This window comes from Neovison vison, chromosome 3, assembly GCF_020171115.1.
Source record: "Neovison vison isolate M4711 chromosome 3, ASM_NN_V1, whole genome shotgun sequence".
Taxonomy (NCBI): domain Eukaryota; kingdom Metazoa; phylum Chordata; class Mammalia; order Carnivora; family Mustelidae; genus Neogale; species Neogale vison.
The window spans coordinates 224,474,187-224,496,988 of record NC_058093.1 but is presented as its reverse complement, the minus strand read 5'-3'; the positions used below and the strand labels follow the sequence as shown (position 1 = coordinate 224,496,988).

General features: G+C 45.3%; 1 long non-coding RNA gene across 1 annotated transcript; it reads left to right on the top strand.

Moving 5' to 3' along the window:
• LOC122902043 lies at positions 1-14,311 on the top strand. The gene is made up of 4 exons (XR_006383730.1): positions 1-81; positions 9,602-9,707; positions 11,474-11,551; positions 14,281-14,311. It is a non-coding gene; the product is annotated as an uncharacterized LOC122902043 (long non-coding RNA).
• Positions 14,312-22,802: the final 8,491 nt, after the last annotated feature.

Below are 22,802 nucleotides of genomic sequence, written 5' to 3'. Positions count from 1 at the left end.
CCACAGACAAGTCACTGGGAGTCTGAAGGTAATCTTGGCTCTGCCTGAGCTGGCCCTTAAATGAAGGGACTCCAGTCCAAGGTGAGATGCTGGGTTTTAGAGTCTTTTGCCAGTAGTTACTGAAATGACCTAAGACATGTGCTAGATGAAGGGGAATTGAATGATCAGCAAAAATAAAAGAGTGATTCCGAATGCTACATGCCACAGGTGCCCCGGCTCATGTATGCAGAATAAAGGATTAGGAAGCCTGCATTTGGAGCTCCTCAGCACTTCGTGTTTCTGGTTTCTCTTTGTACCAAATGGGGACATTAGTCTTGGGTTGCCCAGGCAACCTGGAAGCTGAGTGAATTAGCCCAGTGGAAGCATTAACAAATAATAATATTAAATACATGAGAGACTAGAAACCTCTAGAGTAATCTCATCAGGTTTTTGTGTAAACATACATTTTTATTTCTCTATGAAAAAAAATATTTGCCACATAGTACCATGGTTGGGTCGTATGATAATTGTATGTTTAGTATTTTAAGAAACTGCCAGACTATTCCCCAGAGTGGCTGTACCGTTTTATACCCCTATCAAACCAGAAATCCAGGTTTGGTGGCTCAGTGGGTTAAAGCCTCTGCCTTTAGCTCAGGTCATGATCCCAGTGTCCTGGGATCAAGCCCCACATTGGGCTCTCTGCTTCCCTCTCTGTCTCTCTTTGTCTCTGCCTACTTGTGATCTCTGTCGAGTAAATAAATAAAATCTTTAAAAAAAAACAAAACAGAAATCCATACACGATCCAGTTTCTCTCATCTTCACCAGCATTTGGTGTTGTCATTATTATTTATTTTAGCCATTCTTATGGATATATAGTGGTATCTCATTGTGGTTTTAATTTGCATTTCTCCAGTGGGTAACAATTTTGAACTCTTTCATTTATTTAAAAAAAAAAAAAAAAAAGAGGGGTCCCTGGGTGGCTCAGTCATTAAGCATCTACCTTCAGCTTGGGTCCTGACCTCGGCATCCTGGGATTGAGCCCCACATTGGGCTCTCGGCTCAGCAGGGAGCCTGCTTCTCCTTCTCCCACTTCCCCTGTTTGTGTTCCCTCCCTCGCTGTGTCTCTCTCTGTCAAATAAATAAATAATCTCTTAAAAACACACACACACAAGAGATTTTATTTTATTTATTTTGAGAGAAAGAGAAAGAGCAAGCAAAGAGGAGGGGGGGATGAGTAGCAGAAGGAGAGAAACAGACTCTTTGCTGAGCACGGAGCCCGATGTGGGGTTTGATCTCAGGACTCTAAGATCATGACCTGAGCCAAAACCGAGTTGCATGCTTAGCTGACTGAGCCACCCAACCCCTGAAATCTTTTCATATGCTTAGTTACCATCCATTTCTCTCTTCTTGTCTTTTGCCCATTTTTTTTACTGAGACTTTTGTGTTTTGACTGTTAAGTTTGAGAGTTCTTTTTATGTTCTACATACTAATCCTCTTTTGAATATGTGGTTTCCAAAATTTTTTCCCAGTAGGTAGTATTTTTTTCATCCCCTTAATATAGTCTTTTGTGGAGAAAATATTTTTAATTTTGTTATTCAGTTTGTTGATTTTCCTTTTTTGGATCACATTTTTGGTATTAAATCTAAGAATTCCATGTTCCATGTCAAATTATTCTTTTTTTAAGTTTATTTAGTTATTTTTAGTCATCCTTATACCTAATGCAGGGCTCAAACTCACCACCCAGAGATCAAGAGTCACATGCCCTTCTCACTGAGCCAGCCAAGTATAATTTTGTTGAATAAATTTTTTGTTTTTTTTAAAGATTTTATTTATTTATTTGACAGAGAGAGTGAGAGACCACAAGCAGGGGGAGCAGCAGAGGGAAAGGGAGAAGCAGGCTCCCCACCGAGCAGGGAGCCCAATGTGGGACTTAATCCCAGAACCCCGGGATCATGACCTGAGCCACAGGCAGATACCTAACTGACTGAGTCACTCAGACGCCCCCCGCTTTATTCTTTTTAAGAAATGTTTTAGTTATTCTAATTTCACTGCCTTTCCATATAAATTTTAGAATAATCTTGTTTACATCTGCACAAAAAATCTGAGATTTTATAGGAATTGTTAAACCCATATATCAGTTTGGGAAGAAATGACAGCAGCTTTACTATACTATTTTTCAATCCATAATATCATATGATTTCTTTCATTGTGTTGTGTGGTTTTAGTATATAAACCCTGTACATGTTTTGTGAGATTTACACCTAAGTTATTTTTTATGATTATAAATAGCATTGTATTTTTAAATTTCAGTGTCTATGAGTTCCTTAGTAGGGTATTGAAATACAACTCTTTTTTTTTTTTTTTTTTTTTTTTTTGGTATGTTTAACTTGTATCCTGCAATTTTGTTGAACTCACTTATTAGTTCCAGGAAGTGTTTTGTAGATTCCTTGGGATTTTCTATGCAGACCATCATGTCATCTATAAAGAGGGATAGTTTTATTTTTTCTTCTCTGATCTTTATGCCTGTATTCCCCTTTCTTGCCTTATTGCACTGGCTAGAACTTCTAGTACTATGTTGACTAAATAGTAAGAGCAAACATCCTTGCCTTATTCCTGACTTCAGGGCAGAGCCTTTAGTCTTCCTTCATGAACTGTGATATTAGCTATAGATTTTCTTTGTACAGACTCTTCATCAAGTTGTGAAAGTTTAGTTTAGTATTTTAATAATAAAGTTTTATTTTTGATAATAATAAAGTTCCCCCTTTATTCTTACTTTTTGAAAGAGTTCTTATGATGAATAGGTTTGAATATTGTCAACTGTTTTCTTTACATCAAATGATATGATTATATGATTTTTCTGTTCTAGCCTATTACCATGGCAGGTTACACTGACTGATTTTTGAATACTGACCTGGCCTTGTATCCCTGTAATAAATTCCACTTGGTCATGGTGCTTAATTCTTTTTACATGTCGCTGAATTCTATTTGCTAATGTGTTTTTAAGCATGTTTGTTTTTAAACTAATGAGGGATATTGATCTGTAGTTTCCCTTTTTTGTACTCTTTGCCTGGTTTTGATAAGGCAGAGTAACACTGCCTTAATAAAATGAGGTGGGGTGTGTTTATCTTCTCTTCTATTTTCTGGAAGAGATTGTGTAGATTGCTGTTAATTCTTTAAATGTTGGGTAGGCTTTTCCACTGAAACCATATGGATCTAGACTTTTTTTTGTTTTTGAGGGGGAGCAGTTAAATTACAAATTCAATTTCCTTAATAGTTTTTTTGCTATTCAAATTATCTATTCCATATTGGGTAACTTATGGTAGTTTGTGTTTTTTTAAGGTATTGGCCCACTGCACTTAAATTGCTAAATTTATGTGGATAGAGTTGTTTGTAGAGCGTTCTTATTATCTTTTGATGCCTAGAGAATCTGTAGTAATAGCTCCTATTTCATTCCTGATATTGGTAAGTCGTGTCTTCTTCTTTTCTTGTTTTCTTAGTTAGTGTTAGAGATTTATCAATTTTACTAATCCTTCCAAGGAACTGCTCTTCATTTCACTGATTTTCTTATTGTTTTTTATTTTCCATCTCATTGATTGGTGCTCTTTATTATTTCCTTCCTTCTGCTCACTTTGGGCTTATTTTGCTCCTCTTTTTCTAGGTTTTTGAAGTAGGAGCTTAGATTATTGATATGAGACTTTATCTACTATATGTATTTAGTACTTCATTTGTGATATATGCATTTAGTACTATAGGATTCCTTCTCAGTACTGCTTTAGCTGTGTGCTGCACATTTTGATGTTGTATTGTCATTTTCATTCAGTTCAATGTATTTTTAAATTGCCCTGAAGACTTCCTCTTTGACTCATGAATTATTTATAAGTGTGTTATTTTGTTTTGAAGTGTTTGGAGATTATCCTGTTATCTTTCTGGTACTACTTCTAATTTGGTTGCATCATGATCAGAGGACACACTGTACAGTTTATTTAATTCTTTTTAAATTTGTTGAAGCTTCTTTTCTTAGAATTTTTTCAATCTTAATTAAGTAGGCTTCACACCCAACATGGGGCTTGAACTCACGACCCTGACATCAAGAGTCTCATGCTTTTACCCAATGAGCCAGCTAAGTGCCCCAAAGATTTGTTTTTGCATTTTTATAAAACCTAATGGGAAAAAAAACACTAGTATTTCAAACTGTACAGTCAACAGATGTACATAGTTATCAAAAATGCACACACTCCACTTGGCATCTCCTGAGTTTCTTTTTAATGGTCCAGGATCTAGTCTGTGTTGGTATGTGTTCTGTGGGTACTTGAAAAGAATGTGTGTCCTGTTGTGCTTCAACAGAGTGTTCTACAAATGCCAATCAGAGCCTGTCAGTTGATAATGTCCTTGCTGATTTTTTTAAGTTGTTCTTTTGATTGTTGAGAGAGGCATGTTGAAATCTTAAACTATAAGGATGGATTTGTCTATTTCTCCTTTCAATTCTATCAGTTTTTGCTTCACATGTTCTGCAGTCCTGTTGTTTGGTGTATACACATTTAAGATTGTTAGGTCTTCTTGGGGGAAGACCTAACAATCTTTTATCATTATAGAGTATCCCTCTCTGCCTGATAGTTTTCTTTGCTCTGAAATATACTTTATCTGATATTAACATGGTCACCCTGAATTCCTTTGATTACTGTTTCCATAGTATATCTTCTTCCTTCCTTTTACTTTCAACCTGCCTATACTGATATATTTGAAGTGAGTTTCTTATAGGTTGCATATTGTTGGTTCATATTTTTTTTATCCAATCTCCATCTCTTAATTAGTGCATTTAGACTATTTACATTTAAGGCAATGATACATTAGAGCTTAATCTGACATTTTATTTTGTGATTGTTCTACTTTATATTTGTCTTATTTTCTTTTTTCTGCTTTCTTGTGGGTTACTTGAACTTTTTAAAAAAATTCCATTTTGATCTATCCCTAGTATTTTTTAGTTTATTTCTGTGTGGGGCTTTTTTTTAGTGGTTGTTCTAAGTATTACATGATAGATAGGATGAGCCTGTATCTATTTATCTATCTCTATATATCTATAGATGTGTTCACCATCTACCAGTGTCATTTTACCAGTACAAGTGAAGTATAGCAAATGTATTTCCCTTTATGTCAGCTCTGTTTGTTATACAACTGTCTTAAAGATTTTCTCTACATACATTGAGGACTATATCAGATAGTGGCAAAACTCCTGCCTCTCTATTATGACTCCTCTGAGGCCACCCTAGTGGAGAGAGACATGCACATCATCTCATCAGGTGGGGGTAGAAATCTAGACTCCTCCTGTGGTCTCCACCGATGCCAATGGGGGGATGGCCTCATGACCACCCAGCGGGGATGAACATCCCCACTCCCTACTCAGCCTCCTCTGACACCACCTCATGACGTGGGAGCATCCATGAGAAAATGGTTTGCACACTTGGCACAGGGCCCAGCCTATGCTAGGACTGAGTCCATGCAAGATCCCCAGGATGGACTGAGCTGATGGTAGAAGCCTTGGTGTAATGACCGGCCTTGCTACAGGTCCTCCTGACCCTGGGATCTTAGGTGAATCACATCACTTCCTGGGGCCTCAGTTTCCTTATCTCTTCACTGGGCAAGAAAATGTGATGCTAACCTGAAATTATGTTTGTGAGAGCCCCTGCCCCAGATCCTGAATACAAATAAATACTCTAAAGGAATTGGTACTTATTAAGCATGTACTTACTTCTCACCAGGCCCAGTGTTACCAACTTGCCAGGCTCTAGCTCCACGACTATTCATCCTAAGCAGATGAAAATTTTTTTTTTTTTAAAGATTTTATTTATTTATTTGAGAGAGAGAGACAGTGAGAGAGAGCATGAGAGGGGAGAAGGTCAGAGAGCGAAGCAGACTCCCCATGGAGCTGGGAGCCCGATGTGGGACTCGATCCCGGGACTCCAGGATCACGCGACTCCAGGATCACGCCCTGAGCCGAAGGCAGTCGTCCAACCAACTGAGCCACCCAGGCGTCCCGATCCTAAGCAGATGAAAATTAATATGGTTTTTCTTATCTCTATTTTACAGGGGAAACTGAGGTTTGTTGCATAATCAGAGCTAACTGATACAAACTCAAAAGACCTCTCAGTAGGGCTATTCTACTTAAGCTCAGTAACTCCATTCTCAGAAATTTATCCTAAGGCCATAATCATGGTTGGATGCAACGATACACTCAATTCCCATTATTTACTATTGTCATACTCTATAATAAAGTCACCACAAACACTTCATTACTGAATATTGAATCCTTGCTCCTAGGGGACATACAGGGCTAGGTTCCTGCAGGCCATGGTCATGGCATTTCATCAACCAATCGATATATAACCTTGTTTTGGGACACCTGGGTGGCTTAGTCAGTTAAGTGGCCGCCTTCCACTCAGGTTGTGATCCCAGGGGCCTGGGATTAAGTCCTGCATTGGGCCCCTTGCTCAGCGGGGAGCCAGCTTCACCCTCTGCCTCTGCCTGCCACTCTGCCTGCTTGTGTTCTCTCTCTCTGACAAATAAATAAATAAAATTTTTAAAAAACATAATATATATATAAAACTTATATATAATTGTATTAGATATAAAATATTATATGTAATATAATACTTATATAATTAAAATAAAATATGTATCATTACAATTTATTGACCTTTTAATTTATTATTATGTTTTCTATAGTAAATATACTAATATATTAAATATTGAATAATAGATTTTTTTAAAAGATTTTATTTATTTATTTGACAGACAGAGATCACAAGTAGGCAGAGAGGCAGGCAGAGAGAGAGGGGGAAGCAGGCTCCCTGCTGCACAGAGAGCCCAATGCAGGGCTCGATCCCAGGACCCTAGGACCATGACCTGAGCCGAAGGCAGAGGCTTTAACCCACTGAGCCACCCAGGTGCCCCTGAATAATAGATTTTTAATTAAATTTAATAAAATCAAATATATCAAACAATATAATTTATTCATATTATTATATTATATATAATTATATATTATATATTCTATGTTATATATTTAGATATTATGTTATATATTTAGATATTTATATATATATAAATATGATACAATTTATAATTAATGATTTATTAATGTATTATTAAATTCATTAAAATATATAATAAAGTATAATATAATATATAATAGTATATTTTATATATATATATAAAACCTTGTTTTATGTGTGTTTCTGTTTGAAGGCACCTTATTTAATATATACATTGTTCATTAATATATATTTATATAGTTGATTCACTAACATTGAACTCACAGCCAATAGCCCTGTAACTCATGTCTGAACAAAGCTTATCTAACGCAAACACTCCCTAAGGCACACTGCAGCCTCCTTGCCACTTAGGAATCCTAGACTACACTTGAGCCCTACACTTGGGGGCCATATTAAATAGCAGATCAAGCCCTGTATGCATACCCATGTCAAAAATGCACACAAATACTAAGTATACAGTGAAAGGACACATGCTAACATTAGGAGAGCTGAAATAAGAGGGCCGAACATTGGGCACCTGGGTGGCTCAGTGGGTTAAGCCGCTGCCTTCGGCTCAGGTCATGATCTCAGGGTCCTGGGATCGAGTCCCGCATCGGCTCTCTGCTCAGCAGGGAGCCTGCTTCCTCCTCTCTCTCTCTCTCTGCCTGCCTCTCTGCTTACTTGTAATCTCTCTCTGTCAAATAAATAAAATAAAATCTTTAAAAAAAAAAATAAAAAAAAAAAGAGGGCCGAACATTGTTGCCTTGCTGGACCTCAGCCGGTGGCAGGCATGCTGGATGACTAACATTTCCTCCAATCTGCACATGCACGTGCCCATGAATGACTCCAACAGCACTCCAGGTGTGGCTTTTGGGGCTGCAAAGAAATTTTTGAGAAGTAGTCGAATTTGCAAATATGAAGTCCGCCAATAATGAGGATTGAGCATATATGGGTCAGGACATTCATTGTTCTTTGCTCAGGAAACAACCCTTGATGGAAACCAGAGGATAGGTAAATACATTCCAGTGCAGTAATGGGACAGAATGCAATAAATGGGGGGTATGACCAGAAAGACAGGCTGAGGTCAGGCCCTGGAAAGAATGAACAGCCGCCAAAAATGTCTGTTCCTCATACTAGAGGCAAATAGGACTTCCCAGAATCCAACCTTTGCCTTCCTCCTATATGAGGTCTGTCGTCCCCGGCCCCCACCTGCACAGATAACATCAACAAAGGACTGGTTTGCTGCAAATATGACCTCAACCTTTTCCCCTGTGAAGCCTGACTATCCCTCAGCCCACGGGGAGCCATGAGTGGTTATGCAGGAACTAGAAAAGAATTTTGTAGAAGACGATTGGTAGCTTGACCATATGGAAGGCTGCCCCAGATGTGCTGTTAAATGAAAAAGGCAGGTCAGAAAGCATTTATGTCCCATTTCTATGGATACACACACCCCCACAGTAATAGAAATTCTCTCTGAACAACAGCATTCAAGTTATGAGTGAGTTTCCTGTTTCTATTTCCTGTTCCGTATTTTCTCACATCTCTATGAAGGGCATTCAATGGTTTGAAATTTTTAAAATGTTACCTTCTCGAAGAGGGTGAAAGAATTCTGTATATTCAAGGTGTTCTGTCAAGATCCCCAAGCTCCTTGAAGATTTTTCAAAATTCAGATATGACTCTGGGTACCCAAAAAACCCACGCACTCGCCCATGTAAATCCCGTTGTGGGGGCAATTACCTGTGTCATTTACCGGGGTATTAGCAACACACCCCCAGTCTACCTTGGCCCGTGTTCCTCCACATGGTAAGGGGATTACTGTTAATTAGCAACAAAGATAAAGGCTTAGACCTGGGTTCTCAGCTGGGGCAATTACACACCCCACCCCTGCCCCCAGGGTACATCAGACGGTATCTGGACACATTTTTGGCGGCCACAACTATGAGATGGCCAGGAATGATGCCAAATGTCAGCAAAGTACAGGACAGCCTCCATCCCACCCCACAACGAGAAAGTATGAGGCCCCAGATGCCAACAACAGCAAGGCAGAGAGACCTTAGCACAGACATGGGCAGCTTTACTGTCTTACTGGGCTTGGGGTTTTGCAGGAAAAATCTCGGGAGATCCTCACGGCAATCCTAGCAGAGAGGGCCTACAATCATGCTTGTTTTACAGAAGGGGAAACTGAGGCTTTAGAAGGGGAAGGAACTGAGATTATATAGCTCTGTCTTGCATGTTTCTGACTTCAGCACCTGCCTTCTCCCCTCTGCAGCCTCTGCTTCCAAATTGCTGAGTTACTGCTGTTTTTTGGGTTTTGTTGCTGTTGTTGTTGTTTAATTATGGAAACTTCCAGATAGAAACAAAAGCAAAGAAACCAGTCGAAAGTGCCCACGTGTTCACACTCTCCAGCGTCAGAGCTACACTTGGGACATGCAGGATGGGATGCTCTCCTACAGATGCTATCCTACAGGGTGGAGAATCCCTGAACACACCAGGGTAAATCACAGTAGGCTTGGAGCCCTCGAGGGGGGTGGGAGGGGGGAGCACAGGAGCTCCTTTCTCAGGTGGTTTGGAATATATTCCCTTTTCTTTTACAGGTTTTGATCACAGCTCCCTGGCAGCTGTTGCCTTTCCCAAGCCGAAGAGCAAGAGAGAGGATCATCTGTTTTCTCCCCAAGGAAGTGCCAAGTCCCTTTCTGAGAGGTGAGGAAATGATTTCTCCCAAAGGAAAGCTGAAAAGGGGGAACAGCCCTCTGAAACAGAGAGATTCCTGCCCCCAGAACGTCAGTCACAGGAAGGCATTATTTACCCTGTGGGAGCCAAAGCAGCTCTCCCTTGGTTTCTGCATGCAAACACCGCTTCTTATGGGAAGAAGCGTCACTCTCTTGGATTTAAGCAAATGCTCCCTGGTTTCTGCTTTGTGCCAGGCTCAGCTGTACTCCAGTTTTGGACTACAGACAGCAAGCAGGAGTCAGCTGGCTTCTTTCAAATAATGAGGCCAGACCTTCATGGTCGGACAGGAGAAACCGGGTTTGTAACCCAGATAGAGGCTTCTCTTAGCTCCTATTAATGTTTGAACTGAATCGCACGTGCTGGGGAAAACAGCCACAGGGACGGCTATGACCTTTGGAATCAGACAGCCCTGGGTTCTGAGTGCAGTTGTTTTCAAGAATTAGCTGTGTGACCCTGATTAAATGATCAACTTCTGTGAACAGCAGTTCCCTCCCCTGGAAAGTGAGGATTATTCATTCAACCTGTTTTGAGCTGCTACTCCAAGCCAATAAGTGATTTCTATTAACTTAGTTACTACTGAGAACCGTGTCCTTTTTCGTTTGTTCTTCCTGATATCCCTGGCAGGGTCACTGAGGTAAGATTGCAAAAATGGCTACAAATTATTCTCTTCCATCCAGCCCCGTCCCTGTCCCTGCAGTTGCTCTCCACTCTGACTCAGGTCTTGACCATGGCACTGGCTTTGGCCAATGGGACACGAGCAAATATGACACATGCAATGACTTGCAAATTATTTGTGTATGGAGCTTACCCTCTCTTGCTGTACTTGGATCCCAGCCACCCTGTGAAAAAACCCAGGAAGAAGCAGCTAGCCTGCTGGATAATAACAGCCTTATGACCCAGACACATCCTGTCTCCCCCAGCCAGCAGCCACCAATCAGCAGACATTTGAGAGAGGGCACCCTACACCATCCAGCCATGACTGACCGTCCAAATGACCACAGACAAAAGAGCAAACCCACCACCAAGCTAAATAATATATGTTGCTTTAAGCCGCTAACACTTTGGGGTGGTTTGTTACACAGCAGTAGTTAACTGATACATAGCCCTTATCCTCCCACTCTACACACAAGGAAATGGAAGCTTGGAGAAGCTTGCCCAAGGCCATGAAGTCAAGGCTTGGTCTCTTTCTCCTATACCATGCAATGAGGCTCCCTCTGCCTTCTCTAGTCCCTAAAGCAGAAACAATAAGTAATAAGACAGCTGATGAGGCTGTATTCAAGGCCTGTGTTCAGTGGTCTGCTAGGAGACCCTGGCCATGCCCTTGGCGTCATTAGCTTGGTGGACATATATACTCGACTGCTCAGAAGCTCCATGGAAATATGTCCAGCCTGGAGCATGGCAGGAAGACCCACCCAGCAAGCTAGGGGATGCAGGCTCTTTGAGAACTCACGATTCACTGAGTTGGGGAGCCCTCAAATGTTCACCCATCCTCTCTGCGTCCTGCTCTGTATATCTGACGGCCAGCAAGGGCAGGGGGTGTGTACGACCTTTCTAAAATATGTAGGGATGGAAAAATACCTTCCTTGGAAAAGACAGGCTTGCAAAGAATGGTGGAAAATGCCAGGAGCTCCCTTCCCAGGGTACACCAAAAATATATTGTAGACTCTGCGTTTAGCATTTTATGTGCGTATCATCTGATTTTATCCTCTCCCAAACCATGTCATGTGGATGGAAAGCTGCAGAGTTAAAATGTTCAGAGCACTGGCTGAGGACCCTGAGGACCTGGGTTTACAACCAGTCTTAGCCGCTTACTGGTAAGTGACTTAACTTCCCTGTGCCACAACTTGCCCATCTGTAAAATGGGGAGATGATAATAGCACCTTCTTCACGGAGTTGTCATGAAGACTCAGTGCATTCGTGAATGCAAAGTACTTAAAACAAGGTCTGACACAGCCAGCGCTCAGCACATACCACCGCCATCACTGGCAGCATTTTACAGCTGAAGACATTGAGAAGCAAATGGATTTAACTGCACTGATTAATTTCACTTGGCTAAGTCAAGGGTGGAGCTGAATTTTGGACCTTGGTCTGACAGACTCTTTTTTTTTTCTTTTTAAAAATTATTTATTTGAGAGAGCACTAGTAAAGGGAGTGACGGAGGAAGGGAAAGAATCTCAGCAGGAGCGCTTGGGTGACTCATTCGGTTAAGCATCTGCCTTCAGCTCAGGTCATGATCTCGGGGTCCTGGGATTGAGCCCCAGTCAGGCTCCCTGCTCGGTGGGGAGTCTGCTTCTCCCTCGGCCTCTCCCCCTGCCCATGCTCACTCATGAACTCACTCATATGCTCACTCACGTGTTCTCTCTCTAGTTCTCTCTCCCCCCTCTAATAAATAAATAAAATCTTTTTCTAAATTTTTATTCATTTGACAGAGAAAGGGAGAGCACAAATAGGCAGAGCGGCAGACAGAGGGGGTGGGAGAAGCAGGCTCCCCGCTGAGCAGAGAGCCTGACCCGGGGCTTGATCTCAGGACCCCAAGCTGAAGGCAGATGCTTAACCCACTGAACCACCCAGGTGCCCCAACAAATAAAATAAAAACAACAACAACAAAAAACCTCAGCAGATGCTGAGTGGGACTCGATCTCACCTGAGATTGTGACCTGAGTAGAAACCAAGAATCGCATGCTTAGCTGACTGTACCACCCAGGCTCCCCTGGTCTGACAGCCTTTTTTTTCTTTTTCTTTTTCTTTTTTTTTGAGTGAGAGAGAAAGAATGAACCAGGCTGGGGGGTTGGGGCAGAGGGAGAAGGAGAAGCAGACTCCCCCCTGAGCAGGGAGCCCAACATGGGGCTCCATCCTGGGTCCCCGAGATCATGACCCTACCCGAAGGCAGATGCCCGACCAATAGAGCCACCCAGGTGCCCTGATCTGACAGACTCTAAATAACAACCTGATTGCTCCGGGCTTCCAGGAGCACAGGCTCGCCACACAGGGTCCTACCCCTGAAGCCAGAGTTCCTGCCCCAAATTCAAAGGAGGACTTGTTCTTTAAGGTGCTAGTACACAAACGGACTTCCAGTTGCTTCCTCAGAAATCCACACCCATACCTCAAAACCCACCGAAAGGCCTTTTCTACATCATTTGTCATACTATATTGCAACGATTTTCTTTTCTGACCATCTTCCCTGCTAATAGAAATAGCTGCCATGTATTGTGGGTCTCCTGTGTGCTGAACACCTAGATGCACGCGTTGCTTTCCTTAATCTGCACAACAGCCCTGTGAGGAGCATCGATTAGACCTTTTGCATGGATCAAGAAACCAAGGCTGAGGGGCACCTGGGTGGCTCAGTCAGTTAGGCGTCTGCCTTTGGCTCAGGTCATGGTCCCAGGATCCTGGGATCAAGCCCCGCTTCGGGCTCCCTGCTCAGTGGGGAGCCTGGTTCTCCCTCTCCCTCTGCCCCTACTTCAGCTTGTGCTCTCTCCCTCACTTGCTCACTCTCTGCCTCTCAAATAAATAGATAAAATCTTAAAAAAGAAAACAGAAACCAAAACTCAGAGGGGTGAAGGCATTTGATCCATGGCACACATTTGGGATTCAAATTTGGGTTTTTTTGGTTTTTTTTTAAGGTTTATTTATTTATTTGAGAGAGAGAGAGAGAGAGAGAGAATGCAAGCAGAGGGGCAGAGGGGCAGAGGGAGAGAGAAAGAATCTCAAGGACATTCCCTGCTGAGCAGGGTGCCCAATGCAGGGCTCCATCTCAGGACCCTGAGATCACGACCTGAGCAGAAATAAAAAACTGGACGCTTAACTGGCTGGGCCACCCAGGTGCCCCAGGGTCTGTCTTATTTGTAATGTGGGCTTATCTGTGGTGCTGTGGGACCTTTTATTATTAACAATTACACTCTCCGCAGTGGTTAAACCCATGCCAAGCTCTAGGGCCCATAATGATCCTTTCACATGCCTATCTCCTTTAATCCTCAAATCATGCGAACAGATACTATTATTATCTTCTCCTTTTTAGAAGAGAAAACAGAGTCTCAGAGAGGTATAGAAACCTGTCCAGGTAAATACCCAGGAGTGCAATTGCAGGATCATAGGGAAGTTCTATTTTTAATTTCTTGAGGAATCTCCACACTGTTCTCCAAAGAGGCTGCACCAACTTGCATTCCCACCAACAGTGGAAGAGGGTTCCCCTTTCTCCACATCCTCTCCAACACATGTTGTTTCCTGTTTTGTTAATTTTGGCCATTCTAACTGGTGTAAGGTGATATCTCAATGTGGTCTTAATTTGAATCTCCCTGAGGGCTAATGATGATGAACATTTTTTCATGTGTCTGATAGCCATTTGTATGTCTTGATTGGAGAAGTGTCTGTTCATATCTTTTTCCATTTTTTGATATGTTTGCCTGTTTCATGTGTGTTGAGTTTGAGGAGTTCATTATAGATCCTGGATATCAACCTTTTGTCTGTACTGTCATTTGCAAATATCTTCTCCCATTCTGTGGGTTACCTCTTTGTTTTTTTGACTGTTTCCTTTGCTGTGCAGAAGCTTACCCCAAAGATACAGATGTCGTGAAAAGAAGGGCCATCTGTACCCCAATGTTTATAGCAGCAATGGCCACGGTTGCCAAACTATGGAAAGAACCAAGATGCCCTTCAACGGACGAATGGATAAGGAAGATGTGGTCCATATACACTATGGAGTATTATGCCTCCATCAGAAAGGACGAATACCCAACTTTTGTAGCAACATGGACGGGACTGGAAGAGATTATGCTGAGTGAAATAAGTCAAGCAGAGAGACTCAATTATCATATGGTTTCACTTATTTGTGGAGCATAACAAATAGCATGGAGGACAAGGGGTGTTAGAGAGGAGAAGGGAGTTGGGGTAAATTGGAAGGAAAGATGAATCATGAGAGACTATGGACTCTGAAAAACAATCTGAGGGGTTTGAAGTGGCGGGGGGGGTGGGAGGTTGGGGTACCAGGTGGTGGGTATTATAGAGGGCACGGTTTGCATGGAGCACTGGGTGTGGTGAAAAAATAATGAATACTGTTTTTCTAAAAATAAATAAATTGAAAAAAATTTTAAAAAATAAACAAAAACCTGTCCAGGGTCACACAGCTTGTAGGTGGTTATAGCTGGGACTGGAACATGGTATGAACACCACCACCTATGGACTTTTTACTTCATTCGCTGCCTTTGTGAACAACGTCAGGCACAAAGACCACGACTTTCACACCTCTGAATGTTCTCAACATAGTGTTGTTGAGCATCTACGATGCTAAATAAATATTAACCAAACATACTAATGATTAAATGAATGGAACCCTCAACATTTCTCCAAGTACCTAAGCGGGTTCCCTGGGTCTGTGCGTCACGGGGGAAAGCTTTAGAGCACGTGAGCCTGAGGAATGGAAGCCGACTTCCTCACCATAATCCTCATTCTGGCTGCATGGCCTCTGATGAAATACTCTTTCATGAGCCAGATGGTTTTGCTGACCCTCCTTAAAAGGTTTCTGAGAATCCAAAGAAAGAAAGGGGCAATTAACTGATAATGGGCTGGGCTTTCTCTGCTGCCGGCTTGGGCTATTTGATGCATTCGTTGGTACATTAACGGGCTGTGACCATCTCTCCCTGGAAATGCCCACAGCCATTAATCAAAAATCAGTCTTCATGAGGGAACAGCGTGGAGATGACTGTTTATCATGTTTGGGGCTTCCCAAATATACTCCATGTTCCCAGAGCTGATGGGAACTCGTATGGGGAGGTCACTCTAGATCATCAGACCAGTTCCACGTCAGAGCCAGAGCTGACAGTCCAGCAGAATGAAGAGGAAAGGAGAAATGGCATTCTTTGTCATGATTCTTAAAAGTGCTCTGGTCTTCAACTCTTTGTCTGTTAGTTACCTCTGGCTGCAAAATCCATCACCCAAAAGTGTACTGGCTTAAAACAAAATCATTTATCAGCTCTTGCAGGTTGAGAATTTGGGGGCCGCATAGCTATGTGGTTCTGGGTCAGGGCTTCTTAGAAGGTTGGAGGCGGGGGCGCCTGGGTGGCTCAGGCGGTTAAGCACCCGACTCTGGGTTTTGGCTCAAGTCATGATCTCAGGGTTGTGAGATTGAGTCCTGTGTGGAGTTCTGTGCTCAATGGGGAGTCTGCTTGAGATTCTCTTCCTCTGCCCCTGCTCTCTCTCTCTCAAATAAATAAATCTTAAAAAAAAAAAAAAAAAAAAGATTACAGTCTGCTGAAACCAGGACAGCACTCTGCGGAAGGCTTCACTGAGATCCCACACCCCTTCCAAGTTGCTTCACCCACATGGCTGGTTAGCTGGTGTGGCTGCTGATGCGAGGTGCCTCAGTTTCCCATCACATGTGCACCTCCTCAGGCTGCTGGAGTATCCTCATGGCACAGCAGCTGACTTCCCCAGATGGTGAGATTCAAGAGCCCAAGGCAGAGACTGAGATGCTGTTTACGATTTAGCTTTGAGAGTCACACGCTGTGCAGGCCAGCCCCGATTCCACAGGGCAGGCAACTTCCTGAAGATGTGACTATGAGGCAGTGTGGGGCTCCCGTTGGAGGGAGGCTACCATTTCTGAGAATCAGGTCTAAGGGAAGGATGGCAGGTGCCACAGAGGCGTTAGGCAGAAAGGTGTTCCCTGCAGCATTGTTTACAATAGTAGGAAATTGGAAACAATCCATGCACACGTCGTTCTTCTTCTTCTTTTTAAAGGATTTTATGTATTTATTTGAGAGAGAGCGAGCACGCACATGAGCAGGGGAGCGGCAGGAGAGGCAGAAGCAGACTTCCCACTGAGCAGGGCGCCTGATATGGGACACAATCCCAGGACCCCGGGATCATGAACCAAGCCAAAGGCGGACACTTCCCTGACTGAGCCCCCCAGGGGCCCTCTATGTGTCCTCCTATATGAGAAACCACACAATGGAATAACGATTATCTGCATGTTTATGCCCAGAGAAAGAACCAGAAAGACATCGTCAAGACACCACCCTGCTTTGCGCTCTGTTCTGGCTATTCCTGCGGGTGGGCATGTGAAGGAGCAGACTAGGTAGCAAATTGAGGCTCAGGACGCCCGCATGTAGGACCACTGAGGGAAGGAAGTTGGCTCTTCATTTATAAATTCATCCTGCCGTCCTGCTCCTCGACACTCCCAGAAAACAGAAGTTGAGCGTTTTGGTTTCTGAAATAGCCCTTTAACCTGGTGGTCTTCCAACTAGAGGCTGAGCAGCTACCTCTATGGTTTGGTTCCAAGTAGCCGACGGCCCAGCGAGGGGCAAGGGATTGTTTCTCTGTCCCCTACACCGATCAGGACACCGAGAGGCTTCTGGAGCACCCAGGGCAAGCAAGGGCCACAGAGATATTACCTTGTCCCATGAATTAGGAACAGATGTTTGTCCCCCTTCCCTCCCCTCCACCAGTTCAGTGAGAAAAGACCAGTCATTTTTCTTGATCCTCAACACTAATTACCCAGGGAGTGCAAAGAAAAGGAGACCATTTCTGGAAGAAATCTATGGCCCCCTCTGTCCCTATTTCTCTGAAGCTCCCAGGACTCAAACAGCTTTTAAAGGATGAAAATACAGGGGCACCTGGGTGGCTCAGTGGGTTAAAGCCTCTGCCTTCAGCTCAGGTCATGATCCCAGGGTCCTGGGATCCAGCCCCGCATCAAGCCCTGCATCGAGCCCCGCATCGGGCTCTCTGCTTGGCGGGGAGCCTGCTTCCTCCTCTCTCCTGTCTCTGCCTGCCTCTCTGCCTACTTGTGATCTCTGTCTGTCAAATAAAATAAAATAAAATAAAATAAAATGAATGCAAATATAGTTTCCTTGTCCCCAGCTTAGGGCTGCCTTCTTGCAGCTGTAAACTGAGAACTTTCCCAGGGCCTGGAACAGTGACATCCCTCCGGGAGAAGAGGCTGATGGGGTGAGAGAACTGGATGCCAGCTCTTCCTCCTCCTTGGTCAGGGAGCCAGAGGTGACTGAGAAAAAGAGCAAGACTTTCTGCTGTCATTTTAGCACCGTTCGAGCAGTTTGGCAATGAGCACAGGCTTTGGCAAATGAGCAGACCCCGTTTTGATTTCCTTCTCTGCCAAAGAGATGTTGTGTGGCCTTGGGCAAGTCACTCTGCCTCTCTGTGCCTCCAGTTCCTCACCTTTAAAAGGAGAGACGAGGGGTGCCTGGGTGGCTCAGTCGTTGGGCGTCTGCCTTTGGCTCAGGTCATGATCCTAGGGTCCTGGGATTGGGCTGGCATTGGGCTCTCTGCCCAGCAGGAAGTCTGCTTCTCCTTCTCCCATTTCCCCTGCTTGTGTTCACTCTCTCACTGTGCCTTTCTCTGTCAAATAAATAAATAAAACCTTTAAAAAAAAATGGAGAGATTATGGATGTCTGAGTGCTCAGTGGGTGAAGCATCTGCCTTCGGCTCAGTCCTGATCCCAGGGTCCTGGGATGGAGCCCTGCTTCAGCTCCCTGTTCAGTGGGGAGTCTTCTCCCTTTTCCCTCTGCTGCTTACCCTCACCCGTGCTCTCTCTCCCTCTCTCTCTCAAATTAGCAAATAAATCTTAAAACCAAACCAAAACAAAAAAAACCAAAAAGTAAAAGGAGAGAGTAATGGCGTTAGTCTGTCTCATGGCTGCTGTGAGGTTTAAGGAGATCATATTTAAATGCTTAGCAAAGTGTAGGGTATGCAATAAGAGCATAATAAATGGTCGTCAGGGGGCACCTGGGGGGCTCAGTGGGTTAAAGCCTCTGCTTTCGGCTCAGGTCATGATCCCAGGGTTCTGGGATTGAGCCCCGCATCTGGCTCTCTGCTCAGCAGGGAGCCTGCTTTCCTTCCTCTCTCTGCCTACCTCTCTGCCTACTTGTGATCTCTGTCTGTCAAGTAAATTAAAAATAATAAATAAATAAATAAATAAATAAATAAATGGTCGTCAGGATCATACTATTGCAAATTCACAAGACTGGCTGCCAGAGCAAGCCCTTCTGGCCTAGATGGAGCCTCTGTGAAATTCGGAGACGCTGAACCACTAAGACCTCAGGCTTCTCTTCTCTCAAGTGCGGATGCATACATAAGACATGCCTGTGCCGCTGAGATGCTGAGACCAGCTCGTGGATCTGGTGTAGACTGTCGAGCAGGTCTCAGACCCTGCCTGTTGAACCTGCCTGTATTAAGTGCACCTGCTCTTTGCCTTGGCCTTTAGCCATGCCCCCCATCCTGCCACAGATGGTGCCCCTGGAGGCAGATAGGCATGCACGGCCTGTAGCTAGGACCCTTGCCCTGGAGGCTGGAGGGCTCAGGAGGTGTGTGCCATGCCCACTCTCCTCCAGACTATATACTAGGGCCAGGCAGGGAGAAGGGGTGTGGTGCCTGGGGTCCGTGTGTAGCGGTCTGTGAGGAGGTGGAGCCGGCTGGAAGGGGAGCATCCTGTGGGGGGGCAGGTAGAAGACAGGGCTGCCCCTAGTCTACCCATCTGGCTCCCCCCGCCCCCTGGGGCTGCAGAAGCCATCCCAACACCCTTTGGGCACCCCCGAGAGGCTACTGGACCCTCAGGGGGAGGAAGGGGAATAGGTGATAGGGCCCCTTCCCACCTGCCCTTGGGGAGCTGCTAATAACACACTAAGTCCAGAGGCGCCTGACCTTGTGTGTTCCTCTCACTTCCCTTTCCCGGGTGTGGGAGGCCAACTAACTCCTGAAACCATGTAACTCACTGTGTGTCCTTGGACTGGTGGCTGTCACTTCCTTCGTTCAACAAACAGATCTGGGGCTGGGGTCAAGAGCCTCCTACTCCACTGTATGCTCAGGCAAGGGACAGTCACCTCTCTGAGCCTCCGTTTCCTCATTTGTAAAATGGGGATGACAATAGCGCTTTCACAGAGTTTGTAGGATTTAAGGAGAGAACAAGGCCCTGGGTAAAGGGGGCTGTTCCTATTGCTCTCCACCACCACCTGCCACCCAACCCCTCTGCTCTAGGGAGACCCCTGCCTGGTTGACCCAGAAGCCCAACCCTGCTGGTTGTTTTGGGACTGAACAGGGAGAATGGTTAAAGCCACAGCTGGAGGGACGCCTGGGTGGCTCAGTTGGTTAAGCAGCTGCCTTCAGCTCAGGTCATGATCCCAGCGTCCTGGGATCGAGTCCCACATCAGGCTCCTTGCTTGGCAGGGAACCTGCTTCTCCCTCTGCCTTTGCCTGCCATTCTGTCTGCCTGTGCTTGCTCTCTCTCCCTCTTTCTCTAATAAAAATAAATAAAATCTTTAAAAAAAAAAAAAAAGCCACAGCTGGAACCAGTAAGATACAGACTCTGTGACCTTGGACAAGTCACTGGCCCTCTCTGGGCCTCAGTTTCCCCATCTGTGGAAGTCAGGAGTTCTATAGGAAAAGCTGAGACAGCAGTGCCTATACATTTATGGAGCACTTACTGTATGCTTCACTCTTCACCGACTTCTCAATAATTCTAGGGGCCACCCATGTCATCAACAGCCCATTGTCCAGGAAGTGAGGCTCAGAGAGGTGGAGAGACAAGTCCACAGGCACACAGCAAGGAGCAGTGGTGCTAGCTTGAGGCCTGCTCTCCTGTACAAGTAACTTCCTCCCCTTGGGGTATGAGGCCGACTCTGGAGGGGCTTCTATTCCCACTCCAGCCTTCCCCACCTCCTCTCCAGCCTCTGTGAGGAGGGGCTCTCCTGGAGGAGCCACTGTCATCCCAGCTCCACTGAACTCAGCACAAAGGTAGTGACAGGGCCAAGGCTCCACCAAGTCGGGAGGTCTGATGGAAAAACACCCCAGAGCCGGCCCAGGTGGGGAGGGTGTTCTGGGAGCTGCTTCGGTTCTCTGGGTCCACAGCCAAAGGGCCACAGAAATGATTTTCAGTTCCTCCAGCAATCTGAGCCCCTATCGTGTGCCTGGCATGGAGCAAGGGCCTTGGATTGGGTAGAAGAGTGGGAGAACTCACCCCAAATCACAGAAGCCCATGTTTTGGGGGACTTACCAAGTGGACTCCCCTTTAATCCTCACCACCTCGAGTGATCCGTGCTGTTATGATCCCCAAGTGACAGATCTGGAAAATGAGATCCAGAGAAGGAAAATGACTAAGGCCACTGGGGCCACACAGATAGTCGGTGTTGGATCTCACACTGGGAACCCTTGCAGCCTGACTCAGGGCCTGAATCACCTCTCTGTGGTGCTATTTGCTGAACACCTACTCTGTACAGTCATTGTAAGTCATCTCCACCCCTCCCCACAGACTGTAACCCTATTTTACAGAGAGGGAAGTGGAGGCTCAGAGGGGTTAGGTAACTGAGCCAAGGTCACACAGCCAGGAAGTGGCAGAGGAAAGATTCAACTGGGTCTGCCTAACTTCCCCCAACCTCTCATAACTCCAGAGGGGAAAAGAGACATCATGATCATGATCAATGCTCCATCATTCATCATTTTACTTATGTAACCGTTCATTGAACAAGTATTTATTGAGTGCCTGTTATGTCCGGCACAGGGTGGGCCACAATAAACCCAACCCAGTGCTCAACCTAAGGGACTCACAGTCTTATACATGCCCATGGAGTGCTCAGACTAAACAGCTCTCTCTTCCGGACTTGGGCCATGCTATTAGGATGGTTTTCTGGAAGAGGTGGGTCTGGAACAGAATTCCTTTTCTGGCTGGGTGACCTAGGTAAGCCATTCAACTTCTGAGTCTTCATCTGAACAAAGCCGGCAATGTCGCCTGTTACAACTAACTTTACCAAACTTTCACTGCCGGGCAGAGAAAGTGGGAGGAGGGAAGAGCTGTGACGTCATTGAGGTCTAGGCCCTGGGAGGCAACAAGCAGAGAGTGCTGAAAGCCTTGGAAGGCAGGAACACAGGCAAAGGGGTGAGGAGAGCGCAAAGGCCCCAGACAGGGTGTGGCCTCCATGAGTCTAGGGCCAGAACTGTGACCTCAGCTGGACCCCTTGAGGCTTCCAGCAGGAATGAGGTCAGAACTGGAGGCATGTGGCCTGAAGAGAGGAGGGGACCTGGCAAGGTATTCTAGGATGAAGAGAAGCAGCAGAAGGGGGTGTCGGTGTTGGAAGTTTCTGGGCTTAAAGCTCTAGTGTTGGTGTCACCTAGATTCAAATCCAGGTCAGACATTGCTTAGAGACCTTAGGCAGGTGATGTCACTCATCTTAGCCTCTGTTTCTTCCAGTAGGAAATGTATTCATACCTGTGTTGCCAGCCTGATGTATGGAATCAGATATTAACAATCATTTTATTTGACAAATGCGTGTAAAGCACGTTCCTAGGCCTGGTGCCATTCTAAGCCCTTTATGCGTGCCTATTACTCATGAGAGGTGTGTGGCACAGCCAGCGGCGGACTTGTACACCAGGAGGGCCACTACTGTCCTTGTAGACATCATGTGATTTTGATACAATGACTGTGTTTTACTTTCTAATCACAGAAAATAACAACCAGGAAAGCAAATTCCATTTTGGGAGCCAGATGGGGCCACCTAGGGCAGTTCTGGGAGCCCCGCTGTGAGCTAGACCAGGATGAGAATTCAGATTTGGGGCGCGGGGGACAGTCCTGCTAGGGCTGTGCGCTTGGGATCTTCTCCTGAGACCTCCAGGAAGCACAGCCAGAGTCAGGAACTGCTCCCGATGGGAAACGAACCGGTCCCGGAAGCCTTCCAGACACAGTGTGCGCGTGCACGTGCATGCGCCCGGGAGGTGGGCAGTTTCCAGGAGGTTTCCCAAGTCAGTGTCCAGCGCCAGTCTTGCCCCGTCCTGCGTGCGCTCCACCCTGGCCTCCCATGCCCGCGGCCGCGCTGCCAGCTGCCGGCCCCAGCCATCTGTTGTGGCAGATGTTTGGCTGTGCCATGGCAACGCCAGAACAGGATGTGCCTCTGGATCGAAGCAGGGACAAGCCCACGCTCCCAGGCCGCCCACGCCGTTCCCTTCCCCAAAGGCTTATTGCAAAGAACCGCTGGGGTCCAGGTCGCGGGACGGGCGATGTTTATATCTGGAGAGAGGCAGAGCCCTGGCCCTCTGCCCTCCGAGGCTTCAGGGGCAGGGGCTGGGGGCGAT